The sequence below is a fragment of the Schistocerca gregaria genome, chromosome 10 (genome assembly GCF_023897955.1).
Source record: "Schistocerca gregaria isolate iqSchGreg1 chromosome 10, iqSchGreg1.2, whole genome shotgun sequence".
Taxonomy (NCBI): Eukaryota; Metazoa; Arthropoda; class Insecta; order Orthoptera; family Acrididae; genus Schistocerca; species Schistocerca gregaria.
The window spans coordinates 142,956,038-142,981,984 of record NC_064929.1 but is presented as its reverse complement, the minus strand read 5'-3'; the positions used below and the strand labels follow the sequence as shown (position 1 = coordinate 142,981,984).

At 41.0% G+C, this 25,947-nt stretch overlaps 1 long non-coding RNA gene across 1 annotated transcript in view; it reads right to left on the bottom strand.

Moving 5' to 3' along the window:
• The window catches only part of LOC126293613 (uncharacterized), a 394,209-nt gene extending 389,200 nt beyond the window's left edge, over nt 1-5,009 (bottom strand). Inside the window, exon 1 of the long non-coding RNA XR_007552321.1 lies at nt 4,735-5,009. This is a non-coding gene — a long non-coding RNA (uncharacterized LOC126293613). The remainder of the gene's footprint in view (nt 1-4,734) is intronic.
• Nucleotides 5,010-25,947: the final 20,938 nt, after the last annotated feature.

The window sequence follows — 25,947 nt, the reverse complement described above, 5'->3', positions numbered from 1 at the left end:
GCGAAGAAGCGCATTTCTTTCTTCCAGGAACCAAACGATTGGTACAACAATCCGTTCGTTGGCTACTGAGAACTGGTGATTATTTTGAAAAATATTGTCATGTACTTTTGTCACTGTGATGCGTAGTGCAGCATTCGATAAAAGATACTTGGTCTGCCATTGTACAAGCGCAGTCGTCTGGTAAATTTCCGTGAAAGAATGGAACGTTTGTGTTCGGCCATCGTGGTTAATAAGTCTGATTATTAAAAGTTCGTATTAAGAATTTCGTAAATGTGCAGGGTACAGTCCATTATTGACAGCCATCATAATTGGTCAGTGTGTCAACTGGGAATGAACGTGGAGGAAACAGAGTTTCGTGCAGTTATCAAACATTTTAATTTGAAGGATTGGGTTACCGCACAAACCAAAACGGAATTGGATAATGTTGACGCTGACTCTCCACTGTCACTGAAGACTATTCACTTCTCAATTAATCAATCTGAACGTGGTCAGACAAGCACGGAAGACGAAGCGCGCTCTGACCGTCCAATTGGTGTCAGCACAAAACCGTAACTGGACCCTGTTGCGCTTCATTGTTTGATCGTTTGAAACTTGCGTTGGCTGTAAAAAGACCAAGGTTGAGACGCAAAAAAAATTGCACTTTCACCAGGATAATGCATAACAGGATCGTCTGAAACTTGAGTTGGCTGGAAAAAACACCAAGGATGACACGCAGAATTAGTGCGCTTTCACCAGAATTATGCACCATCCCGCACATCAGCGATAACAATCGAGAAAGTCCATGAATTGGGCTCTCATTTGGTTTCTCACCTACCGTATCCACCAGACATACATGAAGAGATTTCTTCCATTTCCCTAACTTGAAGCTTTGGCTTGCTGGTAAGTAATTTTCATCAACTGAGGAAGTAATAGTTTCAGTCAACGAGTATTTTTCTGAGTCACATGACCAATTTTTCAGATTGGATGAAAATGCTGGAGGATCGCTGGATCAAGTGTATATCCCTCAGAGCAGAGTATGTCGAGAAGTGAGGTGAGTTGTTTCCGAAACGAACATGTATCTTGATCTTTTACCATACTTGTAAAACCAACATCGTAGTATGTATTACGTTAGCGCGTAGGTCCGTACCGTTTTTCCATAAGTTTAATAAATACAATATATACGCGTAATAGAAATTATAGTCATCAACAATATATCCTCCTCCACTATTTACAACAATCTGCCAATACCGCTGTACAGGTCGATTCAGTGACTGCAAAACATGTCGTTCTGAGGCGAAAGAACTCGTCGTGTCATGTTCGGAGCGCATTACGATCAGGAAAGGAAGTTCTTTGAAGGTTGTTCGATAGAGAGAGAAAGATGAAAATGTCAGGGTGGAAGATCAGGTAAATGAAGTGGGTGCTGAATGATTTGCCAACGCAACCCCTGTACGGTGTGTTTTGGCGGTCTAGTAGATTGCAGGCGCACGTTGTTGTGTAGTAGCATCATTTAATTTAATTTTTTTTATTGTATCAGGAAGACGTCTCGGTTGATAACATTAAATGTTAGCAGTGATGGTACACCGTTCCACCGGATGCATAACATCATCTTTTGTAGATGCACGCAGATGTTTGTACCGGGAGTTGCTGTTTTGTTATCAAGCAGAGCTGCACATATAACCACCCGCAGATTTTTGTAATTTTGCTTACAGCATGCGATACCCATACATCTGATTACTGGACCTTCCCCACCCCATGCAAGTGTGGCACAATGGTGGAATTATCACAGCAGTTCTTCACATTCGCGAGTTCTCGAGTATACTGCCGTGGAGCATTGTGGCTAATGCGTTTAAATGATCGTCATTAAACCCCAAAAACCTTCCCGAACGGGGGGAGGGCCGTCTCCTCCCCCTTGGTGTTTTACCTGCTCCGTAAATTTTCGTCTCGCCTGTTTTTGGAATGGGGGACTGATGACCTTAGCTGCTTAGTCCCCCTTAAACATCCCAACAACCACCACCATCTTCCTGAACGTGGAGAATCACTAATGTCAAAACGGTGCTCCTTAAAACGAGAAATCGCCGGCCGCTATGGCCGAGAGGTCCTAAGCTCTTCAGTCTGGAAACACGCGGCTACGGTCGCAGATTCGAATCCTGCCTCGGGCATCGATGTGTGTGGTGTCCTTAGGTTTACTTAAATATAAGTCTAGGGGACTAATGACCTCAGATGTTAAGTCCCATAGTGCTTAGAGCCATTTGAACCATTTAAAACGAGAAAACCATTATCTCGCCATGCTCTGTCCAGTGGCATTATCCCCATAAACGGCACAAAAGTCCATGGCTGCCTTCGCTGCTGTCATCCCTCTGTTGAACTGAAACGGAAGAATATGTCGGAATTGTTTCGATTTCTCCACCTGGAAAACTATTTTCTAGCGTCCACAGCTCCACTCACTATCTCCCAACAATAAAATGACGATATCTAAACTCAGATAGCAAAAGTGAACAACAAATGAAAAAAATGACAATGGATAAATAAACCCATACCAATCGGAATAGCAAACATGCAAAACAAAAACGCTACGAAGTTACTTTTTTGAAGTTACCTCGCAGTTGTATATCTGTAAGATGTATGGGGTTAGTATTAACACTCTGCCGTCCGATGACGTCACAGTGGTGTCGTATGCATAGTGTCACGCTGTGGCCAGCGACAGCACGTTAGTATCTTTTGCATCCTGTTGGTGTTTTTTTTTAGGTAACAATAAGCTACAAACGTAAACAAGTGTTTTGTTTTTATAACTACTTGTGTCCTTTCATCATGGTGGACGAAAGAGACACAAGGATTATGTACGATGAATGCGCGGACGTCCTGTCTGACGTTCCGGATGACTTCGCAGATCGGGAACGATACATTGGATATCAAAACAATGGAATCGTATGAAGATAGTGAAATACGTCCTAGAAGAATTGGGAGAACGATACGGTTGCCAACTGATTCGGCGGAATCAGACGAAGAAGACAATGCACAGCGGTCAGACTAATTTCTCATTCAAGATATATTCCGGCGCTGGACAGCCTTTGGCAAAAACAGTGATGGAACAACTGACACCTTTTGATGGAAAGTGGCATCACCTCTGCGTGGATAATTATTATAACAGTGTAGAACCTGCAGGGACGTTATTGGAAAAGAAAATTCGAGTTTGTGGAACGATACGGCAAAATAGAGAAACCAGACGGCAGTTATAGAAGTCGAGAGACATGAAAGGGAAGCAGTAGTTGGGAAGGGAGTGAGACAGGGTTGTAGCCTATCCCCGATGTTATTCAGTCTGTGTATTGAGCAAGCAGTAAAGGAAACAAAAGAAAAATTCGGAGTAGGTATTCAAATCCATGGAGAAGAAATTAAAACTTTGAGGTTCGCCGATGACATTGTAATTCTTTCAGAGACAGAAAAGGACTTAAGAGAGCAATTGAACGCAATGGGCAGTGTCTTGAAAGGAGGGTATAAGATGAACATCAACAAAAGCAAAACGAGGATAATGAAATGTAGTCGAATTAAGTCGGGTGATGCTGAGGGAACTGGATTAGGAAATGAGATGTAGTGGTAAAGAAGTTTTGCTATTTGGGGAGCAAAACAAATGATGATGGTAGAAGTAGAGAGGATATAAAATATAGACTAGCAATGGCAAGGAAAGCGTTTCTGAAGAAGAGAAATTTGTTAAAATGGAGTATGGATTTGGCAGGCCGCGGTGGTCTCGCGGTTCTAGACGCGCAGTCCGGAGCTGTGCGCCTGCTACGGTCGCAGATTCGAATCCTGCCTCGGGCATGGATGTGTGTGACGTCCTTAGGTTAGTTAGGTTTAAGTAGATCTAAGTTCTAGGGGACTAATTACCACAGCAGTTGAGTCCCATAGTGCTCAGAGCGATTTGAGTATGGATTTCTCAGGAAGTCGTTTCTGAAAGTATTGTATGGAGTGTAGCAGTGTATGGAAGTAAAACATGGACGATAAATAATTTGGACAAGAATAAAATAGAAGCTTTCGAAATGTGGTGCTACAGAAGAATGCTGAATATTAGATGAGTAGATCACATAACTAATGAGGAGGTATTGAATAGAATTGGGTAGAAGAGGAGTTTGTGGCACAACGTGACTAGAAGAAGGGATCGGTTGCTAGGACATGTTTTGAGGAATCAAGGGATCACCAATTTAGTATTGGAAGGCATCGTGGAGGGTAAAAATCGTAGAGGGAGACCAAAAGATGAATATACTAAGCAGGTTCAGAAGGATGTAGGCTGCAGTACGTACTGAGAGATGAAGCAGCTTGCACAGGATAGTGTAGCATGGAGATCACGTCTCAAGACTGGAGACAACAACAATAACAACAACACGGCAAAATAGAGGATTTCCGGAGATTTAAAGCGCGCCAAGCCAAGCAATCCAACTTGGCGCCGGCGGCGCTAAGCGAATACATTTGTTCGAGACGTGCGGACGGCAAAGTGTTAATAAACACTGCTGGTTCATTAACGCACGCTATGAACAGCAAGCGTGCCAACGCACTTCCCCAGGGCACGCCTGAAGCTAAATCGACGTATCTGAACGAGTCTCTACCCAAGACAACATTCTACAGTATCCTGCCAAGATATCCTCACACGGCTCGCTTAGCCGTTGACATTCGCCGCTGAACAATCTAGTCGAATAGCTCTCATAGTGTAGGTGGCCTAATACTAGAAGCTGTAACATCGTAAGAGACTATTGTGGCGCGACTCACCTCACATAGTGGTCAGCTTTGCGAGTAGCGCCTCTCCTCTGACGAGGGTAAATTTCAAGGTCCGTGTTAGCCCCTTAGACATCGCCTGCAGTGACAACAACAAAATTCTAGCATACGAATTGCGAGGAGTCACGGAGTTGGTTTGCACATCGTATTCTTACGTGCCTCTGGGCCGTACAACTTGTTGGTGAGGCCCGCGCGCCGCGAGGCAGTTGGCCAGGCGTCAGTCACGCCAATACGGACGAAGCGCTACCTACGGCGGTCGGCGCGAGACTGAGGAGACGGCGCCGACGTCGCACCGACCCCGGCGTTATCTCCCCCCACCAAGGCGGCCGCGGACGCTACGCGCATGCGTAGTGCGATGTCTCCGCGGTCCCTGTGTTTACACGCGTCACCCTGACCCGCCAGTTTCCGGGCTGCAACCGGAGACCCCCAGGCACACAGAGACGGGGTAGCATCGCGTGTCATAGGCGTGACGTCACTTGCGCCCGGACCAAATGACGGTTCTCTGCAGTCGGAGGGGCGCTGGAACCCGGTGACGTGACCGCGTCGGCCAAAAAGCAGTCCTTAGACCTATACATAAAGAAAAATGTGGGTTTGTTTGTAATGCATGTAAATCTACAGTTTTACTCCAGACTTGAGAAAATCTCGCAGCCATTATCTTCTAGTCGAGAGAAAGATCGTTGGCTATTTAAGATTTCGTAATCAGACTTGAAACATACCTGTATGTAACACACAAAGAGAAACTGTTATTACCAAAAACCTCTGAAGATTCCTACACGATCCCCTAATCAACACTTGGGTGGACATAGGCTATACCATAAAGTTCTGAATGACTGACTCATCAACGCCCAGCCCAAACGGCTAAGGACAGAAACTTGAAATTTGGAGAAAGTGTGGATCTTATATTGTAGGTGTCATTTAAGATTTTTCGAAATGATTGCTATTAATTAGAAGCTAGAGCTACGAAACTTGGTATTTGGTTTCTAGGTGATCCCACCAGGGTAGCCGAGAGCACTAATGTGCTGCTTCCTGGACATGAGTAGGCGCGTCAGCCCCAGATCGAATCCCCCTGAGTGCCAATATGCTGCTCTGCCTGCATGAGGTTGTTAGGCGGTTTTCCGCATCCCACTAGGTGAATACTAGGCTGGTCCCCACGTTTCGCATCTGTTTCATGATACATAGATATTAGAAAGCGTTCGCACTATATCATGGCTTAAACTAGACACAGACAGCTGCGGTACACTACTTACGTCCCAGGGGTTGGGGGTGGCGGCAGGAAGGGTATCTGGTCACCCTCTGCACCTAACACTGCCAAATCTGCCATAACAAGGCCCAACACTGCGTTGAGCACGGCCCAAGGCCTCAAGAAAGAAAGAAAGAAAGAAAAACAAAATAAACAAACAAGTGCTTCAGCATTTTTGGAAATTTAGCCCTATGGTTCAAATTGCTCTTAGCACTATGGGACTTAACTTCTGAGGTCATCAGTCCCCTAAAACTTAGAACTACTTAAACCTAATAACCTAAGGACGTCACACACATCCATGCCCGAGGCAGGATTCGAACCTGCGACCGTAGCGGTCACGCGGTTTCTGACTGTAGCGCCTAGAACCGCTCGGCCACTACGGCCGACCTTAGCCCTATGGTATGAAGTAGTGGGTGAAAGCTCTTTTTAAACATATCATTATTAAAGAACTACTAACGCATTTTTAAAGCTAAATCTTTGAGCACTGGTATTTGACTTCTCAGTTATAAATTTTTAAAAAATGTTTTTCAGTGTTTTTGGAAACTGAGCCCCTAAGGCGATGAAATAGGGGATGACATCTTTCATGGAAATATTTTATTATAAAAAGGTTTTTAAAGCTAAATATATGAAAATTTACATTTATCTTATCAGTTAGAAATAAAAAAAAATGTTTAACTTTTCCTCGAAATTCAACTCCTATGGCGTGAAACTGAGGATCAAACCTTTTATGGAAACATTTCATTGTGCAAGCATTTTTGAAGCTAAATCTGTGACAATTTGTATTAAGCGTCCCTGTTAGAGAAAAATATACCCGTCATTGTTTCTGGAATTTCAGCACCTAAAGGGGTGAAATAGGGCGTAAAAAACGCTTTATGAAAATATTTCATTGCAAAAGCATGTTTAAAGGTAAATCTTCGAAAACTGGTGTTTGAATTCTCATTTAGAGATGAGGAAATACATGTTTCACTGTTTTTGGAAACTGAACCCGTAGGAGGGTGAAACAGGGCAGACTGATTCACTGCCTCATCATCGTTCAGCCCAAACACGTAAGGATAGAAATTTGAAAGTTGGAGAGGGTGTCATTTAAGAACGGGTTTCCAAAATTTCACTGCTAAGGATGGAAGGCTTTTTGGAAGTATGTCACTACCAATGGTATTTGGTTTCTCTGTCAGAAAAAAAAAAACGTGTTTCAACATTTTTGGAAATTCAGCCACTAAGTTGGCAAATAGCGGGTGAAAGTTTTCCTTATAAATAAATAATTACGAAGGAAATTCTAAAGGATTTTAAGGCTACATCTGTGATAATCTGTATATCACTTCTCGATTAAAGATAAGAAGAAAGTGTTTCATTGTTTATGGGAATTCAACCCCGTATGGTAGTGTAATAGCGACCGAAAATTTTTAAGAAAATATTTCATTGTATAAAAAAATTTTAAACCTAAATTTAGATATAAAGAAATATTTGTTAGGGCATGAAAGTTGCTATGGAAATATCTCCATAGAAGCAGAAGGCATGACTAAGAATAACTTTCGACTCTAGAATAGCTTTTTGGTCAGAAATACATTCGGAAAAGACCATGCTTATAGGGCCTTAATTAGCGTGGAAAGCATAAAATGTGTTGCGAATAATGAACAACTCAAAAATAAAAAACTCACCATACAGTCAAGTGAAGCAGCGGGCGTTAAGATTGTGTTTGTGTTTGTGTTTGTGTTTGTGTGTGTGTGTGTGTGTGTGTGTGTGTGTGTGTGTGTGTGTGTGTGTGTGTGTGTGCGTGTGTTTTTTGAGAGAGAGAGAGAGAGAGAGAGAGAGAGAGAGAGAGAGAGAGAGAGAGAGACAGAGACAGAGAAGAGCTTTGGTACGAAAAATCTCTGAAGTACCTAACCGATTTACTTCAAAGTTCTTGGCCGATCGACTTCAAATTTCTACCTTCAGTTGAAATAGTGAAGAAAATTAATGAAAAATGAAATGCCTAACAAACGAAGTACATGGTGGAAAACTGACTGAAATTTCTATTGTGAGAATAAATTGCAACAGTCAGAACCGGATGCCTAGAATCTGGGATTATGAATATCGCTGGAATTTATTTATCGGATTCTGTTGACACCCAGTGATTTAAATATGTCCTTCGATTTAAACGGTGTGCAGTTTCTCATGCGGCTTGCATTTCTTATGAGTATCAACAAAGTACAGGGTAATCATTTTATGTGGCAGATACGAAACATCTCAGGCACTGCAGCTAGGGGTAAGTATTATTCTACAATAACATTGTGCAATGTTATCATGGGCATCTTCAGAAATTAATCCCAATGGGGGCAAGATATTGAAATTTCACTTTTGTATGATTTGGGAACTGGGAGAAAATGTGCCCTATGAACTCTGACAGGGGCTACACAAAACTAATTGTATTTCAAATACACTCCCGGAAATTGAAATAAGAACACCGTGAATTCATTGTCCCAGGAAGGGGAAACTTTATTGACACATTCCTGGGGTCAGATACATCACATGATCACACTGACAGAACCACAGGCACATAGACACAGGCAACAGAGCATGCACAATGTCGGCACTAGTACAGTGTATATCCACCTTTTGCAGCAATGCAGGCTGCTATTCTCCCATGGAGACGATCGTAGAGATGCTGGATGTAGTCCTGTGGAACGGCTTGCCATGCCATTTCCACCTGGCGCCTCAGTTGGACCAGCGTTCGTGCTGGACGTGCAGACCGCGTGAGACGACGCTTCATCCAGTCCCAAACATGCTCAATGGGGGACAGATCCAGAGATCTTGCTGGCCAGGGTAGTTGACTTACACCTTCTAGAGCATGTTGGGTGGCACGGGATACATGCGGACGTGCATTGTCCTGTTGGAACAGCAAGTTCCCTTGCCGGTCTAGGAATGGTAGAACGATGGGTTCGATGGCGGTTTAGATGTACCGCGCACTATTCAGTGTCCCCTCGACGATCACCAGAGGTGTACGGCCAGTGTAGGAGATCGCTCCCCACACCATGATGCCGGGTGTTGGCCCTGTGTGCCTCAGTCGTATGCAGTCCTGATTGTGGCGCTCACCTGCACGGCGCCAAACACGCATACGACCATCATTGGCACCAAGGCAGAAGCGACTCTCATCGCTGAAGATGACACGTCTCCATTCGTCCCTCCATTCACGCCTATCGCGACACCACTGGAGGCGGGCTGCACGATGTTGGGGCGTGAGCGGAAGACGGCCTAACGGTGTGCGGGACCGTAGCCCAGCTTCGTGGAGACGGTTGCGAATGGTCCTCGCCGATACCCCAGGAGCAACAGTGTCCCTAATTTGCTGGGAAGTGGCGGTGCGGTCCCCTAGGCACTGCGTAAGATCCTACGGTCTTGGCGTGCATCCGTGCGTCGCTGCGGTCCGGTCCCAGGTCGACGGGCACGTGCACCTTCCGCCGACCACTGGCGACAACATCGATGTACTGTGGAGACCTCACGCCCCACGTGTTGAGCAATTCGGCGGTACGTCCAGCCGGCCTCCCGCATGCCCACTACACGCCCTCGCTCAAAGTCCGTCAACTGCACATACGGTTCACGTCCACGCTGTCGCGGCATGCTACCAGTGTTAGACTGCGATGGAGCTCCGTATGCCACGGCAAACTGGCTGACACTGACGGCGGCGGTGCACAAATGCTGCGCAGCTAGCGCCATTCGACGGCCAACACCGCGGTTCCTGGTGTGTCCGCTGTGCCGTGCGTGTGATCATTGCTTGTACAGCCCTCTCGCAGTGTCCGGAGGAAGTATGGTGGGTCTGACACACCGGTGTCAATGTGTTCTTTTTTCCATTTCCAGGAGTGTATTTGGCAGAGGAGCGTAAGCAAGTCTCCCTAGATTTCGCAGTTGGGTTTTGTCTGTATTTCCACAGTCAAAGTAAGAATAAGAAATATAGAAATAGGATGTCATCTGCTGTGACTAAATAAACAGTGCTGAAATCGCCAGCGCACCAAGGAAATGCAATAATGTACTGTGAAGATCTCGACAACCAAACCCATGTTATGTAGAGCTTGCTATAGACACAGTGTTTCCTGTTGCACTCGGTATTGCTAAATATGTGATTTCTGTAGCATCATAGACAACAACTGATGAGAGTTCTGTAACGAGGTCTGTAATCCAGGAGGGAGCCAGTGAAACCCCTTGCCCCCTCTTATGAATCCCTATGAAAATTACTGAAGTTTTCCTTAGATGGCTCAATATTAATGTGCAATGCTGCTGTAATAAATTGTCTACTTTCTTTCAGGCATAAGGGAAAGTAAGTGAAAAATAGGTATAAGGAGCGTCCTACATTCACTTTTTATAACTTATTAAGACAGTGAGATTGGCCAAGATAAATGATTATCAGGATCTATCTCTTATTGTCAAACATTTGACACATTACTGGAAATAATCACCCATATATTTTTCTTAAACTGTCTATGTAAAGAAATCGTTTTTTGTGTGAGAATGGTCAGGAACTCACTTTTATTTAATAACGACCTTTCATTTATGGATCCTACAAAACCTTGGTCTCCGCTGTCACCCAGTGTCACATCACGCAGGATGTGGTGTTGGAGATCTACTGATTGCCCAAAAGTGTTAAAGAAACTTTCATGTCATTTTATATGAGGGCTATCCACAAAGTACATCACGTTTTGGAATTAAAAGTAAATAGAGTATTGGAATTTTTTTTTATTATATACAGATGAAAGCCATACTTAAATACAACTTTTTATCTTAGCGACGGACGAGCTTCGAAATTCCTTCGTAGTAAAATTCGGCCGCCTGCGCCTTCAGCCACGTGGTTACCTCTTCTTGAAGCTGTGCGTCGTCATCAAAACGCTGCACAGCCAACCACTTCTTCATCGCTGGGAATAAGTGGAAGTCGCTCGGTGCCAGGTCGGGACTGCACGGCGGATGAGGAAACAACTCCCACTTAAAAGATTCGAGAACTTCACGAGTGGCATTTGCCGTGTGGGCCCGGGCGTTGTCGTGAATCAGCAAGATCTTTGAGCCCAGCTTCCCCCTGCGATTGTTTCGTATTGCTCTTCTGAGGTTGTCCAGAGTTTGGCAATACCTTTCAGAGTTTATTGTAGTGCCTCTTTCCAGGAAATCCACAAAAATCACACCTTTTCTGTCCCAAAAGACAGTCGCCATCACCTTCCTTGCCGACATTGTCTGCATGCATTTCTTGGGTTTCTGGAGGGAATTTATGTGCTCCCACTGCATTGACTGCAATTTTGTCTCGCAGTTCACATGCTTAACCCATGCTTCGTCACCAGTAACGATGCGATCGAATAATGCGTTGCCATCTTTCTCGTAAGCGTCCAAAAACGTTAACGCTGCAGCCATTCGCTCATTTTTGTGAATCTCTGTCAAGATTTTTGGTATCCATCTTGCACAAAACTTGTGGTAACCAAGCTTTTCGGTAATGATTTCGTGCTACAATCTTCGTTAAATTTGTGGAAAACTCAGAGAGAGTTCCGTTATTGTGAAATTAAGGTTTTCACGGACTGCGGCATCGACTTTTTCGACAAGTTCGGCAGTCACTCATTTAAGGTGCCAGTCTTCTCATCACTGATGGTGGTGATGAGGCAATATTGTTGATGAGCCTGACTGGGTCTCTATAGTGAGGCCAGCAGAGACTCATGTATTGTAAGATGCCAGTCTTCTCATCACTGATGGTATGTTGAGGCCTTTCAGATGATCTTTTCTGCTGTATTGGTAACTGAATAGTTACTCTTGTGATTGTTGTGAGTTTTCTTGAATCTCTTTCCATCTCTTGCAAAATTTGTGAACAAAGATAACAAATCCCCTCACAATATCAGACACATGATAGGAGACTAAACAGGTTTTAATGTTGTTGAGCAAGTCGTACAATAAGTTTTAATTGAACACACCACCATTTGAATGAATTGTTGTACATTCAATTATGACCCAGGTTTCGGACTTTTATACCATTTTCAATTAATTTCATGTATGTCAGTAACAAATATTGCAGGATATCAAGCTCAAAAATATCAGGCTCAAAACTAGCCATAAATTTAGAAAAATATTCGCTCCTCTTGAAATGCCAAATGTAAAATCATTTGCAGATAATACTTGGTTAAAATATGAAATCAAATCGCTTTATATACTAAGAAATTCGTACTTAATAGGATGTTATATGATGTACATCTCGAATTCTCAGCATTTATTAACAACCCAATAGTGATGATCAACATAATACAAAGAACTGAACACATCACAACAAGAACACTGCGGTATACACAGAACAAACACAAACGAAAAATCAGAACACCATCTAACAAAAATAACCATAAAGAAAAACATGACGAAGTGCAACACACCCACCACCACAAATTTTACTCGAAATTAATAAATCTCACAGATACCGAATTAACAGAGAAAGAAACACAGCTATTAGAGAAAGTGCTCAAACACATTTGTACAAAAATAGATAACCACTACAAACAAAACTTGGTTGTAAGAAAAGAAAACATCCTGACAGAGGAAGAGAAAAAAGAAAATAACACTATAAATGTTGGGCTAACACGGGAATTAGTGAGGAAAGAAATAAATAACATAATCATCATGTCAAAAAAAGAGCAAAACAGTAAACTTTAAACAGAAAAAAAACACCAGTAAGAAATTAAAAGAAAACAAGCTAACAAGAGCATAGTCACAAGAGCCGAGAAAGGGAAAAGCACAGTACTGATCAATAAAGAACAAAATACAGAAGAAAAACTGAAGATTTCATCTCTTCTAACAACATCACAAAACTAAAATCTGAATAACAGTTCACTTACAGACCTACATAGAAAACAACCTCAAAGACATCAGACACATACTCACAGATCAACAAAAACAACACATCACTCAGAAGAACACAAAAGCCCCAACACTCAGAAGCCAGCCGAAGGTCCACAAACTCAACATTCCATTGACACCTGTTATTACTTTCATGAATGATCCATCATACCATGTCGCAAAACACATGAACAAAATCATAATGCAACATTATGAAACGAAAAACAGCAAAACAGTGAAAAACATAAATCAACTCATAACACTAATAAGACTTAAACATCCCACGAAACAGCATCACTCATCTCTTTTGATATAGGGAAAATGTAAACCTCAATACCCACCACAGACACAATAAAACTAATTGAGGAAACTTACTGACATACAACAAACTACCTGCAGACAATATTAATGAAATAACTAAAACCCTCAAAGCAATGACATCCCAGAATTACTTCCAATTTGAAAAGGAATTTTACTTACAAGAAGATGGGCTTCCAATGAGATTCCAGTTTCAGGACCACTGGCAAACATATTGATCAATCAGATAGAAAACACAATCTTTGATACAGTCATCACAAATAAAGGATACAAAATTGTTTAGTGGTACAGATACGAGGACGACATAATCTGTGTGGTAGATGAACCAACTGAGAAAATTGATAAACTTGATACAGATATAAACAACATAAACAAAAATACTCAATTTACCATGGAAAAAGAAACACAAAAACAAATACATTTCTTGGATATAACAATAAAGAGAGAGAGCACTAAACACTCATTTGACATCTTCAGAAGGCCAACAGCTACAGACATAAGTACACATGCTTGATCCAATCACCTGCAAAATAAAAAAATTAGCAGTCCTACAACACATGTTACACACACTAAATAACATCTCACTCAGCAAAGAAAACTATGAAAAAGAATTAAAAACAGTACAACTCATAGCCACAAACAATGGTTACAGCACTCATAGTACAAAAACTAAACCAAAAACTTTAAACAGAATAAAGGAAATCAAAACAAGCAGAGAGCACAGAATCCCACTCATGGAAATACAAAACAATGAAACTCATGATATGAATAATAGAAAACATTGTACTCTCTTACATCGAAACAAAAAGCAACACACAAGATAGCAAATATGCTAAAGAGACAGGGATTACACATAAATTACAGAACAATAAACACACTCCAACATGTCTACAAACAGACAAACCAGATAAATACCAAGGAGCAGGTATATACCAGCTAGAGTGCGAAAGATATAAATCAGTATATCTGGGGATGACAAACAGGAACTTTAAAACCAGAAATAAAGAACATATAAGAAGTTGAAAATATGAAAATGCCCATTCTACCTTCGCCGAACATCTGATAAAATATGGACAATAGCCATCCAACATGGAATGTGACATGACAGTTGTCAGAATGAATAATCGCAACAAAAAGCTCCTGACATTCAAACACTTTCACATACAAAGAGCCCTTGTAATGAAAAAGAAGGTACTCAACGACCAAATCCATGTAAACAATGACACTCTGATCATGCTAGCCACCAAAACAATAACAGACCGAAATGTACCCAGGGTAAATAATTAATGAAACTCCTTTCTCCCCCTCCCCCCCCCCCCACACATTAATTCATATTAAAAAAACACATTTACACACACAACAAATGAAAGACATCAAACACAACACAAACAAAAGACAGACTGACACAGATAACAGTTGGCAACACTACACACCAAAAACACTTATATGCTGTTTACCAAATGGGTAGCGAATATGAAACATGCGGTGTGGCAAATGTGGATGAGACAACGCCAAAAAACGACTATCTGGAGTATGAAAACTAACATCTCCAAGACCATACGCAGCGTTGGAAATCTTAAGTAACATGGAACGATAAATACACAACACGGAACTAGTCCCACAAAAGATGCTTCTAACCTAAAAAGCAAGAGAAAAACACGACAAAATGTAATGTGGCAGCATATTATATCTACCACATAAAACGTTTATAGTATGAATAATAGGAAACATCTATTTCAGGCCACTGATGATGTTTCCCAAATAAAAGAAACGAAACGCGTATGGTAATAAACAAACTGACTTCATTTAATTGCATAGACGGTACATTGGCTTTTGCCTAATAATTGTTGTCATCAAAGTATTACGTCGCAAGTCAATCTCAAAGAGAGAGAAGTTTAGAAACGTAAAAGACTTGGTAGGGTCGTAGGATTAGTTATTAAATATTACTTGTTTGCTAAATTTATTACAGTGTGCCAATAATTTTCTTACATAATTATTGTCGTCGGTAAGACATCCGGCCACCGGTAGCTTAGTGCTCAGCGCGACAGAATGTCAATACTCAGGGCCCCGGTTCGATTCCTAGCTGGGTCGGAGATTTTCTCCTCTCAAGGACTGGGTGTTGTAATGTTACTTAAAAACCGTCTTGATTGCAAATTTTTTATTCATATGACCGGTTTCGGTTCATTCAGAACCATCTTCAGATCTGTAAAAATAATGACACTAATTTACTATTTCACGGAAGCAAATCTTTTTCATCCTATCTAATCAACATCAAATGTACCAGAGCGTACCTGACATTTCAGTTACAGGTGTAACCCGTCCAAATCCAGCAATTTTCACATGCTACGTCACATAAAATTGGTTGGCAGAGTGCACGTCATTTATATTAATTATAACACTATTACCGACAGGTGGCGTCTGGTACATTTGTTACATTCCATTTGCACATACTATATTCAGTAGATCTTTTTTATTAATTAAAAATACTTAATCAAAATATGTAGATGTCAAGGTTAAAATCTGTACTGATCAGCATTAATAAAAAAACAGTAAAATTATCATTTTTATACGATCTAAAAAACATGGGGCGATTTATATAGCTATGGTGATGGTGTGAACTTGTTTTCCTCTACGGTCTGCTTCCGTATTTCGGTGTTGTGCCACTGTCCGCTCAGTCGTCTGACGTCCATCGCCGCGGGCAAGAGGGCCGCACAGGAGGGCCCCGTCAACGACGCCAGGCACTGCACGCGTCTTCCGGCTTCTCCACCGCGCACCATCTCTCATCCCTCGGAATAGATTTCAGCAATCAGGTGTATATAAGATCAAATGCAATGTAAATTAGTATCATTATTTTTACAGATCTGAAGATGGTTCTGAATGAACCGAAACCGGTCATATGAATAAAAAATTTGCAATCAAGACGGTTTTTAAGTAACATTATAAAATCACTGATTGCTGTTATCCCATAAGACATTATGTCTGTTTTTGCAAACTGGGTGTTGTGTTGTCCTAATCATCAGTTCATCCCCATCGACGCGCAAGTCGCCGAAGTGGCGTCAAATCGAAAGACTTGCACCAGGCGAGCGGTCTACCCGACGGGAGGCTCTAGTCGCATGACATTTTACATCTACATCTACGTAATTACTCTGCTATTCACAATAAAGGGCCTGGGAGAGGGTTCAATCAACCACCTTCAAACAGTCTCTCAGCTGTTTCACTTTTGAACGGCACGAGGGAAAAACGAGCGCTTCAGTTTTTCTGTGCGAGCCCTGATTTCTCTTATTTCACCGTCATGATCATTTTTCCCTATGTAGGTGGGTGCCAATAGCATGTTTTCGCAATCGGAGGAGAAAACTGGTGATCGAAATTTTCGTGAGAAGATCCTGTTGCAACGGAAAACGCCTTTGTTTTAATGATTGCAGCTCCAATTCATGTATCATGTCTGTGACACCATCTCCCCTATTTCGCGATAATACAAAATGAGCTGCCCTTCTTTGTACTTTTTCGATGTCATCCGTCAGTCCCACCTGATTCGGATCCCACACCGAACAGCAATACTCCAGAATAGGGCGGACAAGAGTGGTGTAAGCAGTCTCTTTAGTAGACATTTTGCACCTTCTAAGTGTTCTGCCAATGAATCGCAGTCTTTCGTTTGCTATACCCACAATATTATCTATGTGATCGTTCCAATTTAGGTTATTTGTAATTGTAATACCTAAGTATTTAGTTGAATTTACAGCCTTTAGATTTGTATGACTTATCGTTTAATCGAAATTTAGCTGATTTATTTTAGTACTCATGTGAATAACTTCACACTTTTCCTTATTCAGGGTCAATAGCCACTTTTTGCACCATACAAATATCTTATCTAAATCATTTTGGAAGTCGTTTTGATAATCTGATGAGTTTACAAGACTGTAAATGACAGCATCATCAGCAAACAATCTAAGATGGATACTCAGATTGTTTCCTATCTGTAACATCCTGTTTCTATCATACCAAGAGATTGTCACGTTACTAAAACAGAGATAAAGTATATTATGAAAATATTCATTATGCCAAGACATAAATACAGTATAAAATTTTGGTGTTTCGGTGAAAAGAAAAAGTTTAAAATTTAACTAAAAGTACTATTCCAGTTTTGGAAATTTAGCTTCATTCATTGTCTTTCTGAGAACAAACTTATTAAGCACCAAAAATAATTTATCGAGCAAAATAAGTGTATATTATAACTGAACAGTATTAGGATTTTATATATTTGTTTAGGCATTGTGTGATTTTGTATTTTAACTTTCGATGCTGCCTATTGCAAGTGTTGCTAATTGTTACATACTGTTTTTAGTGTTGTGATAACCAGCTTTCAACCGTTTTATAACTTTTTGGGTTTTTAATTGTGCTCTCGTGTGTGCATTGGCCGTTGTTATTTACATAAATTTCTCATACTGTAATGTAAATTCAAATTTAACCCAACGTAATCAGTTTCATAATGAAACATTATTATAATTAGAACAATTATATACAAGACTGTGCTTAAACTGACACACAATAGTTTTTAGCGCAACGCAATCTGACTTCCAAAAATCCCTACGAAAGAATGGCCCTGACTAACATTAACCTATACGTTTCACAAATCACTTACCTCACAAAAATCTTCGTTACTCAAGCTACTGCAATACAGCGAGCGCCACTACTGCCAGCTAAATAAAAGATTCATACTACAGAAGGCACTATCTACTGATAGGCATAGTTAGCAAATGAAAGATTTTAATGCAGAACAAACAATGTATTTACCTTAATAGTCATAATATATATATCAGTTCATGACACCAATTCTTACAAATTTCAAAACTCCGCCATCTCTCTCCCCACGTCCACCACTGCTGGCGGCTCACCTCCAACTGCGCAACGCTACGCGCTGTTAGCATCCAGGTGCCTCTGCCCGACACTACAATGGCAGACTACAATGCAAACTAGCCACAGACTGCGCACAGCACAGCCAGTGATTTTTCATACAGAGCGCTACGTGGCGTTACCAATAAGAAAATGTAAACAGCCTACTTACAATAACATTTGTCCGTAAACGTGCTGGCATCCTAATATTTCAAACACAGTTACAGTTTTTTTTAATATTCAGGTTCCTAATTGATCATATTTCCGTTAATTTGTACATTCATCAGTACAGTTACACATTTCTTTGTGTTTTCCTTCATTATTAGTGCAACATGTCTCGTTGGTACGGTAACATTCAGTAGTACACTTATCTGCAGTCTGTCGGTACAAATTCCTCGGCATTGATGCAGTTTCTCGTAATTTCAGAACGTTAGGTACACGTGTCGTTAATTACTGGAGAGCGTGGGTGGGTGACACGTGCCGGTATCGTGACAGGACATCGCCTACACGTGGCGCCCATCAGTCGACACTCTGAATTTTGGAAAATCAAAATTTAATGTCATTACAACTCCACAAAGTTTATTTTCCAACAACAACCAGAAAGAATTTCGATTTCGATAATCGTGGTGGGGCGGTCACTATAAACAAAGGGGCAATATCAGGAATGTTTAGCAGAGAGCTAGATAACAAGTGCGAGAGAAATAATGCTACAGTTATGGAGGAAGTAAATTTCGTGATGGTAAAATAAGAGTTCTCCCAGGAACGTTCGAGAGAGATTATTACAGATTATAGATTATGCAAATGAGGTTTTAACAAAAATAAAACCGATATCGTATCTGATGTGCAATGGTGTCACGACGTTGCAAAAGTTTGGAAGAATGCTTAGTGAATTAGTAGAGTCCTTTGCCAAATCAGTCGGTAATAAACTGAAAAGAGAATCTGATTCTTTCTCCAAGCAACTGGCAGTCGATTAGAGTCGCTGAGTCATTACAGAGATCCAAATATGGTGCTGCAAGCGATCGCAAAAAAGCGTTGGCTGAGAGTTTCATACAGCTGTAAAACCTACTGTAGAACTGTGTTGTAGCTAACGGTGATTACACTTAAGTCAAATGTAGGTATTTTGTTTGTAACTCTTGTTTCCGTTTCTTTCTGAGATTGTACAACAAACTTTTTAGACGCTCCTTTTATGTACCTTGATTTTCCTATGAAAAAAACTGGTAATTTTTTTATGCATAAACCAATTGACAAAAACTTAAAATGCTAAAGAAAATGACAGTACTTGTATACAGGATGCATCAGATAAAACTTGCACCGCAACTATTGCGGAAATCGAGTGCTCGCATTTTTAGCCAATCTGCAGATTCAGTGACCTGTGGATGCAGCCCGACCAACAGGCATTACATACACAGAACAAAAATGATAGTGCTTTCAGAATGGCTACTTTCTAGCTGAAATGTAGATATGCCAATAAAATTTAAACAGGGCGACTGATAGCTGAACAGTATTATCTTCAAATCTGCACATTGTAGCTACACTTAGAAAGTGTATTTTTGTGCAAAGATACTTTCTAAATGGAACATTGCCTATTGGCAGTAACAAATTAAAAGTATGATAATTTACACAACTGGCCATCAAAACTGCTACACCACGAAGATGACGTGCCACAGACGCGAAATTTAACCTACAGGAAGAAGATGCTGTGATATGCAAATGATTAGCTTTGCAGAGCATTCACACAAGCTAGGAGCCGGGGGCGACACCTACAACGAGCTGACATGACCAAAGTTTCCAACCGATGTCTCACATACAAACAGCAGTTGACTTGTGTTGCCTGGTGAAACCTTGTTGTGATGCCTCGTGTAAGGAGGAGAAATGCGTACCGTCACGTTTCCGACTTTGATAAAGATTGGATTGTAGCCTATCGCGATTGCGGTTTATCGTATCGCGACATTGCTGCTCACGTTAATCGAGATCCAATGGCTGTTTACAGAATATGGAATCGGTGGGTTCAGGAGGGTAATACGGAACACCGCGCTGGATCCCAACGGCCTCGTATCACTAGCAGTCGAGATGACAGGCATCTTATCCGCACGGCTGTAACGGATCGTGCAGCCACGTCTCGATCCCTGAGTCAACAGATGGGGACGTTTGCAAGACAACAACGATCTGCACGAACAGTTCGACGACGTTTGCAACAGCATGGACTATCAGTTCGGAGACCGTGGCTGCGGTTACCCTCGAGGCTGCGTCACAGACAGGAGCGCCTGCGATGGTGTAAACGACGAACCTGGGTGGCAAAACGTCATTTTTTCGGGTGAATTCAGGTTCTGTTTACAGCATCGTGATGGTCACATTCGTGTTTGGCGTTGTCGCGGTGAACGCACATTGAAAGCGTGTATTCGTCATCGCCATACTGCCGTATCACCCGGCGTGATGGTATGACGTGCCAATTGTTACACATCTCAGTCACCTCTTGTTCGCATTGACGCCACTTTGACAGTGCACGTTACATTTCAGATCTGTTACGACCCGTGGCTCTACCCTTCATTCGATCCCTGCGAAACCCTACATTTCAGCAGGATAATGCACGACCGCATGTTGCAGGGTTCTGTACGGGGCCTTTCTGGATACAGATAATGTTCGACTACTGGCCTGGCCAGTACATCCTCCAGATCTCTCACCAACTGAAAAAGTCTGGTCAATGGTGGCCGAGCAACTTGCTCCTCACAATACGCCAGTCACTACACTTGATGAACTGTTGTATCGTGTCGGAGATTCATGGCCAGCTGTGCCTGTACACGCCATCCAAGCTCTGTTTGACTCAATGCCCAGGCGTATCAAGGTCGTTATTACGGCCAGAGGTGGTCGTTCTGGGTACTGATTTCTCAGGATCTGTGCACCCAAATTGTGTGAAAATGTAATCACATGTCGGTTCTAGTATAATATATTTGTTCAATGAATATCCGTTTATCATCTGCATTTCTTCTTTGTGTAGCAATTTTAATGGGCAGTAGTGTAGAACGTCAGTGGTTTTCGTTGCAAGATTTGAGTGTGGGACGTTCACGAGGTACCGTATTTTGTAAATATCCCACTTCGAATCTAGTACCTGTGGCAGCAAATACTAAAAAAACAACAAGACCGCATACACTAGTTGCAGATATTCTGACCAGTAACGAGACAACTGACCGTCACAAGTTGTGTTCAAAATGATCACCGGCAGTGGCAATACACGCTTCGACTATGGAAAGTGTGCTGGACACGTGCTAACATTACAGCGGATGTGTTCGAGCAGGTTGCAGTAATCCTTCATTACATATCATCGGTTGTATTTGGTATGTCCTTGTAGACAGCGTTTTTCAGCTTCCCCACAGAAGAGTCCACAGGCGTCAAATCCGGGGAACGGGCTGGCCGAGGTGCAGGTCCTTTCCGTCTAATCCAGCGATTTGTAAAATATCTGTGAAGACATTCTGTAGTACTTGATGCACAATTGGGCTCGAGAGCCATCACTTTGTTACCACAGGTTTCTCCTAATCGGCAGAGGAACGTCTTCTAGGATCTTCGGAAGATGGTCTGTTAGAAGGCTGCAATACTTAAGCACGTTCACTGTTTCGTCTTATGTAATACGGGCCTATGATCCCACACCACACGTTTACACTCAATGGACGCTGACTTTCCACCTGACGAAGCCAACAAGGATTGTCAACAGACTAATAGTGCATTTTTGGCGGTTTATCTGGCCATGATTAGTAAATATGGCTTCATCACTAAACAACATACATGATACATCCGGAGGATCCTATCATCATGTCCATGTACAGCAGGTAACACGGTAGTCGTTTCCATGCAGCTCTTGATGGGGAGAGACGTGATATTGCTGGAAACTATGTTGATGGAGAATTCGTAGATCACTTTCCTGAGTCATGCCACTTCCTCTTCCTGCGATTGCTCGGTAGCTATCGCGCGGGTCAACTGCAACAGCAGCAAGAACATTAATTCCCCCTCCCTTCCCCCCCCCCCCCCGCGCTTTTTCTGCTGTCACTTGTTTCCTCCTTTTATGTCGTCTAGGCGTTACACTACCACTTTCACGTAACTAGTTGAAGAAATTGATTAATTGCCGAGGTGGATAACGTATACTGGGATATCTTGCCACATACACAGTACAAATACGAACTGCATTCTTCCTTCACTCTCCATACACCATGAACATGTCGGCTTTTTGTGCATTGGTAAATTCCATTGTCCACTCGCGAGCTACTGCTTGGACCATAACACACTGACTGAGTAGCAAGTCACAGTGCACTCAATGAACGCACAAGCTTATTGTAAGCAAACCCAGCAGCGTCTTACCTGGTAACTACGCAGGTTGAATCGCATAAACAAGTATCGCTGTCGAAATATATGAAAATATGGTGTCTCGTAAACGACTCTCATTAGAATCAAGAAAAAAACACCACTGGCTTAGTTTACCCCACTTTTAATTTTTTAAATGGCAATAGGCATTGTTCCATTTATTGAAGTGTATGTTTGTACAAAAATGGACTTTCTAATTACTAAGAGAACTATTGATGGGTTAACGATACGATCCCCTGACTACCAGTACATTATGTGAAAACCGCTCACCACTAGCACTCAAAATACCCGTAATGTTTGCCGTGCAAGTTTTAGGTCATGCTCCATGTAAATGTGCTTGCGGTAAAAGAAACTCTAACGAAGTGCTACACGTGTAAATATTTTATGTAACAGATTTTTGAAGTTACTGTTTTATGCATTACGTATATATAGTGTGTGTTTATTTAACGGAATGGTACACTCTACGTATCTTGTGATGTGGATACAGCCTTGACTCTAATTTTTCATATAGCGTTTACTCGAAATGTAATGTGTTCATTTCTTTTTCCTTGTAATATTACTCAATGATCTATGTGTATTTTCGGATTTTTACAAGTAAAAGAGTCACTTAAAACACACAGGCAACTAATTTGCATTTTCTGATATTTTCTTTAATCTGATCTTGTCAGTACAGATTAATGGATATTGGGGCATGTGTAACAATAGAACACACAACTTCATAATTGCTACATTATTTGTTTCTAGGTTTTCGATACTGTTTACAATTATTATTATGTTCTTGTGCATACTTATTACTTGAGGGATTTTAAAGAAACTTACAAACTTACGAAGTATTTAAAGACAATGTTGTATAGAAAGCAGTAGGCATAGAGATAAAATCAAGGTCTTTCAATGAATGACTGAATGACAACCATCTCTAACCAAAGATATGTACAATAAAAGGCTTGCCAGTATAGCAGATTCAGTCATGTTTCATTCGCACCCAGTGTTTATTATTTTATTGTGCCATTACTACCAAAAGATCCTGTTCCCATCATTATTACAACAGTGTGTTACGTTATTAAACCGTAGATAAAGAATAATATCAAAATATTCATTGTGCCATAAAGTAAATCTTAAAATTTCACTATTTCAGTGGAAAGAAAAAGTTTTAAATACGACTGAAAGTATTATTTTAATTTTACAGATTTAGCTACATTCATTATCTTTTCGAGCAGGAATCTCCCCTGACAAAGTATCTTGTCTTACAAAATAACAGTGCATAATGTGATTCAAGAGTATTATAATTTCATCTATATATTTATACGTTATGTAATATTGGCTTTCGTTCTTTGAGAATTGCCTGTTGTAAGTAGTGCTGCTAAATACTGTGAGGTAGTAGGTACTTAGTGTCATATTAACTAACTTGCGAACGTTTGTGCAATCTCAGTTGCCACTCGCTTAAATTACTATAATTATTATGCAATAGAACTTTTCTTGAAATGAATTGGTGATATATTATTTCGTCAATAACTATACATTTGCTAATTGCCAATTTCGTAATTTATAATAATTTCGTTACCTAATTAAAATCCAATAAAATGTTTACGCATCCTTTCCAATCGTTAGTAGTGGAACATGATTCGTTGACATAACAACATTCAGGAGTACAATTATATGCACTGATGCCTAATCTGGAAATTATAGAACATTAGGCACACATATCGGTAATTACCAGAGAGGGGTAGGAAACACGTGTCAGCACTGTGACAGGATATCTGTTACAAACTGAGTTACCATAGTATCAAAAAAGACAGATGGACTGCTAAAGTAACTTCTGAAGATCTCTGATTCAAAGTGAATGTAATACGCTGCAATTTCGCCATGCATGTCAAGTTATGTCTCATGTTTTGTCTTTGCTAAACAAAAGTCTACTGGTCGTTTCCTAAATCACACATAAATATGTTTGGAAAATAATTATTTCTGTATGAGATGGTTAAACATTTCAATAAATTGTTAGCTACAACGGTTACGCAGTTAATATCATGATGTATGACTGCATATTCTTACTTTCAGAGAGTCTTATGCTGATCATGGAATGTTGCGCAATGAAAGATTTGTTCGTTCCTTTTCTTAACAACACAGTTCTTATGTCTGTATTAATGTCTACGTAATAGTTTGTTAAAATGCCGTTCTCGCGGGTTGTTAATTAAAGAGGTTCAATGTGTAAAAATTCGTGTCGTAATTGCCAAGTTGGGTGCTATTTTATGACGGCTAGCTGCAGCTCTTTATGACGATCACTGGACCAAACCAAGATTGAGCAAAATCAATCACCAATGTAAAAACAAAACAAAACAAAAAAAAAACACATTCTGCGGCTGCTCCGACTTATAACCTGGCCGTAGAATTCAGTCTGTAAAATTTTGGACCAATTTCCGAAGAGCATGTGGGACTGGCTTGTGTCAGATTTAAATACACAGAAGCGATTTTATAGTTTAAGAATGGACAACTGCGTAACTTTGTTTCACGTGGTGAGCTGTCGTTTTTATTTATATTTTCTCTTTAATCATTTCGAGCTTTGATCCTTGCGCTGGTAAAACTAACTTTTCAAAACTTTCCACTGTCAGCGTACACTCATAATACAGATTGTTGAACGGGCAAAAGCAGTCTCTCTCTCTCTCTCTCTCTCTCTCTCTCTCTCTCTCTCTCTCTCTCTCTCTCTCTCTCTCTCTCCTGCGTGAAATAACTCGAAAACAGTTCGGTATACTGCTAAGACAAATCACGGTGTCTGTGGGTTTCCTTAATCAGATTGCTTTCGGTTTTTTGCTGCTCGATATGTTCTTCAGCTCTGCCTTCCGATGTCTTCTGTGTTCTATCTTGAAAAATATTCTCTCTCGCAATTCTTACTTATTGTTTCCTGATTTTCTTCAAAGTCTTCACCTCTCGTGAAATGTTCTTCAAATTAGCTCGCCTCTCGAAATTCCAGTAAGCTGTAGCAACCGCAGCGAAGCAATTGTGTTGTAAGAAGTTTAGTTGTTTTCGTCAACTCAAGTTATTAGTGCGTTCTTCTTCTCTATGCAGTGTCTCAGTAATTTTCATAAACGTCTTGTTTTTCAACCGCCATGAAAACTGCTCTGTCTCCGAAAAATAATTAATTTTTCATTAATTAATGAATTAATTAATTGTTTACGCCCTTCAGTCCATAAATATCCGAGTCCAGAGCAAGAATGACTCTTTCACCTGTTACTTCCGCACCAGAAACTTTTTTCATAGATTTAGGGCAGGTTTGCTATCTTTTGGTTAAAAAATCGTTTTTTCTTAAATTGCATTTTTGGATCCATAAAAGTGTTTAGCATCGACCCCTGAAACGGTTTTTCCGAATACGGAGTGGAAATGTTTGTTATTCGCGGTTGAACAAAAAAATGCACCTACATGAAATCGGCCTTTCTCACGCACCAGTTTTCTTTTCTTTCGGAGGACGAGTTATTGTATCGTTACTTGGGAGGAAACACACAAAATTCAAATGAAAGTTTCAACGCGTGTGTTTTGAAGTTAGCCTCCAAGCATTTGCATTCTGGTGCGAAGACTGTGGAGATTGCGACTTTCCTGGC